Here is a 6,591-nt window from a genome sequence, read left to right on the forward strand (position 1 = left end):
GACTTATTGTGAGAGAAAGAGCCCAAAGGCTAAAGGGATTATAAAAATGATAGCACAAAGGAAAGAGAGACAGTCTTGGCTTTTGAAAAATGCACTGTCTGAAACCACATACATATGTCAAGGGAAAATATTTGTGAATTAGCTACATAGCTTACTCCCCAGCCAGAGAGGGGGCATTAGTGTATTGACCCAAATGTGTATGGAAGGCTAAGGAGAAGAATTGTTCTTCCCTCAGTGGGAACAACCTGAGTGGACCAAGGTAGGAGAAGTGCTTAGTATTTGGGAAGAAATCTCAGGGCTTGATTTTTGTTATCTATCGCTGCATCACAAGTTACACCCAAACGGAGCACCTGGAAACAACAGTTTCCGCCCTGCAAGCCAGGCATCTGGGAGCAGTTTAGTTGGGTGGTTCTTACGCATGGACTCTCATGAGGTTGCGTGTGAGTTGTTCGACAGGCCTGCAGTCTCATCTGAACACTCGGCTGGGGAGGATTCTTTCCTAAGTTCACCCAAGTGGTTGTTGATAGGCTTCAGTTCCTTGCTGCAGTTGGCAGGACACTTTAGTTCTTCACCGTGTGAGCCTCTCTGCAGGCTCCCCAAGTAACCTAATAACACAGCAGCTGGCTTCCTGCAGATTCAAAACAGACAAAGAGAGAGAAAGATCACTCAAGACAGAAGTTGCACTCTTTCAATAACCTGCTTTCAGAAATGACATATCATTATTCTGTTATATGCTGTTGGTTACCTAGACCAACGCAGATGTCACGAGGGAGAGGACCACACACAAGTGGGAATACTAGAGGGTGGGCATCATTGGCGGCCACCTTGGTGGCTGTCTACCCTAAGGCTGGACATAGGGCTGGACCCTGTGGGCAGTGACTCAGGACCACAACCTGATGATAGGTTTTGAATCATGTCCTTGTTTGATGAAGGCCAGAGAAGAAAATCAGCCAATTCTCAGCTGCCCTCCTTTTTTATCATCCACCCAACGCCACTTTTCAGCACCTTTTTCTCTGAGCTGTACTGGGATAACTATGGGATAATTAGTGAAGTGAGCACTTGTTTACGAGTCAGAAGTCATATGATTTGGGTTTAAGTGTGGTTTGAACACTAAAACTTTGGAGGCAGAGGATGTATTATTAAATGAACACAGACTGGAATTTAATAAGTCTCATGCAAAGTCAGGCCTCAATTCTTACTGGTTATATGATTGTAGGCAAGACTTGTGAGGCTCAGTTTCCTGTTAGGGAATGGGGAGCACATTTTATCTTTTAGAGTAGGTAAAAAGACTAAATAAAATGTTATTCTCCTTGCTGCTTCCTTGTGTGACATTAAATTGTCACTTTACTTCTCTGGGTTGTGTCTCAATGGAAAAATGACAATAATGGGAAATTTCACCCAGTGGAGTCACTGATGTGCTCTCTGTGGGGTCCAGGGGCTGTGGTTCTTAGCTATGCCTCACCTGGTTATGCAGGCCGAGCACGGGGTCCCACTGGGGCTGGGCACATGATGAAACCTAGATTATGGGGAAGATGGCTAGAGGTGAATGCAGAGTGAGAAGAGCTGAGGGCTGGGCTTTTCCTTATACATGGAAAATATTTTTGCACAGTGCTGAAAGGGAACAAAGAAGGAAGTATGATTGATGTTTTGTATATTGCTGGCATTACAGAAATAAGGAAGAGAAAATCACTAGGGGGAAAAAATAGCAAAGGAAGAATGGGAAGTCCCTCTTTGAGAATGCATGAAATTAGTCCATGTTTGCAGTTCTAGAAATGTCCTTTCAGTTATGGAACAGATAACCCTTAGCTCAAGTACAAACAGGGAGATGGCAGAAGAAGGGGTTAAATAAGAAACTCATGGAATCCCAATGGAGTTGGGAGTTGGAAATAGCAAATGAAGCTGCTCTGATGGCTTCTGAGGAGTTCAGTTCTCTCTTTAAGTCCTCTCTGATGTTTTTCTTGGTCACTCCTCCTGCTCACTCCTGCTTCACGTGTCTCAGCATGACTGCATTAGCCCCAACTTTCCCTCTTGGCCTCTCAGGCTCAGTATCCACCACAGACTGTCTCTATGTCCCATTAGCTCAGATTTTGAGAGGAGGGATCTTGTTGGTAATTGGTTAGAAAATGAATTGGCTGGCCTTCGGTTAAATGTCTGTTGCAGAACTGGTTGCAAGGCAGTTTTCTAGAAGAGACGATGAGAAACACAGTCAATGGAACTGTGTCCAGTACATCATTTCTCCTTAAAAGAGATGGCGAGTGTACAGAAAGCGGTTACCAGGCTGCCTCTCTGCATTTAGCAGGATAATAGTGAGGGATAGAATGGTTTGAAAAGTTTCATGGAGAGGAACAGCTGATAGACTCTCTTCTCCCAGGGCTGACAGATCTGGGGATGGGAAAAGAGAAAGCTTCTTTTTTCTCGTACCTGAAATAATGCATTTTCTGGAGGCCAGTAGTTTTCAGACTTTGAGTTTGCAGGGCAGTAAAATTAGAAAAACAAAACAAAACAAAACAAAAACAAAGGGTGCTGACATAATGTTGTGAACTTTATATTACGCCAAGAAAAGATTCTCAAACTTCCCACAATGACTACTTTAAAAAAAAATCATTTCACAAAAGAAAAGATATTTCTGTCTCAAAAAAATATAAAGGACTTGTTCTCAGACTATCAGAGATGCCTTGAAATGGAGTATGTTTAGCCTCATGAGAAACTAACTAGATTATCCTAACTTATTTCCCATTACTACTGGCAAGCTCTTGAAAATGTCGTTACAGGTTGGCGTGAGTTGACGTGTCAGTGCTCATGGGCTGACCTGTTTGGGGAACCGTTGATATAGTTTAAAAGAAGACACCTAGGGCATAGAAGTTGCGAGCAAGTCATCAAGTAACAGGATGAGAAAACGTGATTTGATCATTTATTCATTTCACTCATTCACTGAACAAATATTTGGTGAGCATCACTATGTGGTTCATAGATATCAGATGACTCAAACAAGATTACTAATTAATTTTAGTTAATTGCTGTTTTTTTGTCTTGTTTTGTTTTTTAAAGCAGAATGCTTCCTGCTTATGCCCCTTTGCTTTTCAAATTGGACAGTTTGTGGGAGATTAAAGCCAAGTTTTAAACATGTAGAAGCAAGACTTTAAATTAGGTTTTTCAAAGAAGGGGTCATGGCCAGATTAAAGTAGAGGAAAAATTAAAAAAAAAAGTTGAAGGAGCCACCGCTATTCAAATTCAAAGAAATTGCCTTTGCTGGTGGGTTAAAATGTAAAAACCTGAATCATTTTGATTAACTCTTTAAATGAAATTTCTTTTAAACTTTTTTTTCCTTCTTGGTAGGCACTACTTTCATAAAGGCGTTTATGCAGAAACCCTTTTTTATTTCAAGGAAGACTGCTTGTATAGCTCTATTTTTGTTCAGAATGATTTTCCCCTCTCGTTCTTCAAGGCATTATCGTATCATTTATGTGGGTTTCTGGAAAACTTCTAATTCTTAAGATTTCTGATCATGGCCAAATTTCATTCAGGTGCTGCTCATTTCAAATAAAAAAGTTTGAATAAAACCTTTATCTTGGTTTGACAGAGAGAAAAAGTGAAGGGAGAGATGTCCCAATTCTCTCAGTTTCCATTAACTTTAAGCAGAAGCTTTGCCTGTGGAAAAGGAGATATTCTGATGGCAAAGAGACTGAGGAGATTAAGTGGCTTTCACACGGCCATGTAGGATGTCATTCATTGAGTATCTAGATAACCTGATTTCCAGATCCACACAGAGGTATATGCTCCGCTCTGTGCAGTCAGTAACAGCACTGATTTGCTCTGGGAACCTTCCCTACATTACAGTTAACTCACAGCGCAAGCGATTTGCACTTTAATGGAGTTGCAAAGTCTGCGAACTTCATTTCTCAGAGTTCCATTCCCATTGCCTATCGTTTGTATTTAAGGTCCGTCAGTATAGACATTGTTAATGTCTTTTTGGGTCATTTCCCCCCTCTTAAATGCCTTTATAGGATTGAAAAATTTCCATGATATTATGTTTGGCTTTAAAGTATGAAGATTTTAGTAAACGGAGAAAAGAATGCAAATCCAAATTAAAATGACCAGAAATTCCATTTCCCAAAGAAAACCACTGTTAGCATTTTAGCCTTCCCCACATCATGAAATATTATAGAAAAGAAAGTGCTACTTACAGTAGCAGTGACTACAGAAGCTTCTGCGTTTTGGAGGAGTGGTGTAAGTCCTCTCAGGTGGGGTTGGTTGTTTTTGTTCTTTATGGAGGCCAGCAATAGTTTGGGAATAATTCTGAATCAGGACAATAGAATCCAAGTAAGACCCGCACTTGAAAAAAAAAAAACAACAAATTTAAGACTTGATACATACATCAAAAAAAAGTTGGTGTTAGTCCGCAAACAATTTGCAAGAAGTAAAGATGAACACTCTCAGCAAAGAGACAGAAGAGGAGAAACAGTAATTCATTTGAATTACAGGATCGCGTCTATTTAGATAGGATGTGCTTCAACAGCTACCTCTGTTTATTGTTGGGCCCATTCAGACTATAACAATGTTACTGCCTTTTGGCTTTGCATATTGATACACTCTTTTTTTTTTTTTTCACTGTGATCAAGAACTGAGGAGGGAAAAAGGAGAGAGATTTAGTGAGCTATGACACAATTAAGATTTTACATTGTAATGACTCTTTGGTTTGTCGTGTTTTGTCAAAGATGTGTCTGGTATCTATTGTTTTTATTATTTCCAGCTGTCCTAATTATTTCTCTCATTTGATTTTAATTCAGCTTTCAAAGAGGAGCTGGCTTGCCAGGTGGTTATCATTTTTTCTAAACTCCTTCAGCTCTAATTAAAAAAGATGTCCAAAAAAGTCATTATTTCAGCATTTACTTGTGACATGGTTCTGACCCCGTTGATGAGGGAGTTCCGTGTCCCTAATGCTGATTTCTGTTCCTAATGCTGATTTCTATTGTTGGCGCTGTTGCCCGGGGCGCTGAGAGGGAAGAAAAAGGCACAACCTTTCAGAATATGTGTGTATTGTTTCTTAAAAGAAAACAAAACCAAAACCAAACATACTGTGTTTTTTAGTTGGGAAATAAAATGTTGAAGTAAGACAAATGTTACATTTAAGTGTTACACACTTAAAAAAAATAGTAATCCTAACTAACATTCATGGCTTGCTAATACTTTAAGTTTTTATAAGCTAGGTTTTCTTTGGGTTACTTGTTAATAACCAACATATTAAAGTTAGTGAAAAACGGAAGAAAAGACTGTTTAGAGACAAAGGAGACTATGAGGCCAAGTTCGGCTCCATGGGGTTTGATGGGTCAATCACTCATTTATCTTTGGGAAATGAAACAAATAAATGTCTATTCTTCATTATTAAGCAACAGGATGATTAAAAGCTACCGGATGGTTTTCCTTTGGAAAACTTGGCTCCATGAACCTTCTCCCCAAACTCGCCTCACTGGCAGAAGGCAGTGGGGTGACCCCAGCTCCATCTGCAGCTGGCTGCCTCACCTTCCACGTGCCCTCAATACTCCCTCACCCCCTGCCCTTCGTCCTCTTGTTCAGGCCACCCTGTGTCAATCTAGGTCACTTCCAAAATGTCCCAAGCTAGCTGCTCGGACGTGAGTGCTTGTGCTGAGGAGACATACGTGTTACTACTTGGAACGTCAGACTGCAGCCTTCCTTTGTGAGCTCAGACGTTCACAAGCTAGGTGACAAGTTCAGAGAGGTCAGACTCTGCAGGTCCTGTCTGTACTGCTTTCATGAACCCCCTGAGATGTTTCTAAACTCTGTACTGGGCCTGTGAAAGCTCTGATCACATTCCATAGTGCTGTCTGGTTGCCTTTCTTAATGCATACATTAAGGTGTCCTGTGAAGGCTCAGGGGCCTCGGTGTCCTTCTCTGGAAATGGGGGTTCTGATCAACAGGGTAGGAGATTGTCAGTTGTTAAGCACGTGTCAATGAATAGGAGTGGCTTTTCCTTCCTCCCTCCCCTCTGATGAGTATTCTAATCCTGAGTTCTGTCTCTGGGGCAGGCCAGGGGAAGTAGGCATAGAGTCTCTATGGGTAACCGTGTCATTAAACAATGCCCTGCTCCATGAGGTCCCTACTAGACTCATCATTGGTAATGGAAGTTATGATTAAAATATAACTTGCAAAGGGAACAGTTTTCTAGGAATGTTTGGCTGACACTGGCCATTTTATCCTTTAGAAAAAGAACCCTAAGGCTAGAATTAGGGACATGTTCTTTTTCCTCTCCTTGAGAAAGAGGAGGCTTGGTTTCTGGAAGAAGCAGCACAAAACATAAAAACTGTCCCAGACCCAGAATTGCAAAATGTATTTTGGAACTAGTCCAGATCTGGCTTTCAATACATACCATACATTACAAAAATGCACGCCCCCTTGTCCATCACATCATATGGAAATCTGCCTAGATGCAGCAGCGGCACAGGCATCACGCACATCCAGGTTTCCTGCCAATCATAGCCCGGGGGAGACTTCTCCTCAAGTGAGCAGTGGCCAAAGCCAACTGCTTCATTTGCTCTCTTTGCTCCACTGTGACCATCATGGGCTCCATGCTAA

General features: G+C 41.2%; 1 long non-coding RNA gene across 1 annotated transcript; it reads right to left on the reverse strand.

The window, feature by feature from the left end:
• Positions 1–531: 531 nt before the first annotated feature.
• LOC116878174 lies at positions 532–4,250 on the reverse strand. Its single transcript, XR_004384786.1, has 3 exons — positions 4,185–4,250; positions 1,463–1,611; positions 532–628 (listed from the first exon to the last, which is right to left on the reverse strand). It is a non-coding gene; the product is annotated as an uncharacterized LOC116878174 (long non-coding RNA).
• Between the last annotated feature and the right edge of the window lie 2,341 nt (positions 4,251–6,591).

This window comes from Lontra canadensis, unplaced genomic scaffold (genome assembly GCF_010015895.1).
Source record: "Lontra canadensis isolate GAN:19392208 unplaced genomic scaffold, GSC_riverotter_1.0 scaffold56, whole genome shotgun sequence".
NCBI lineage: Eukaryota > Metazoa > Chordata > Mammalia > Carnivora > Mustelidae > Lontra > Lontra canadensis.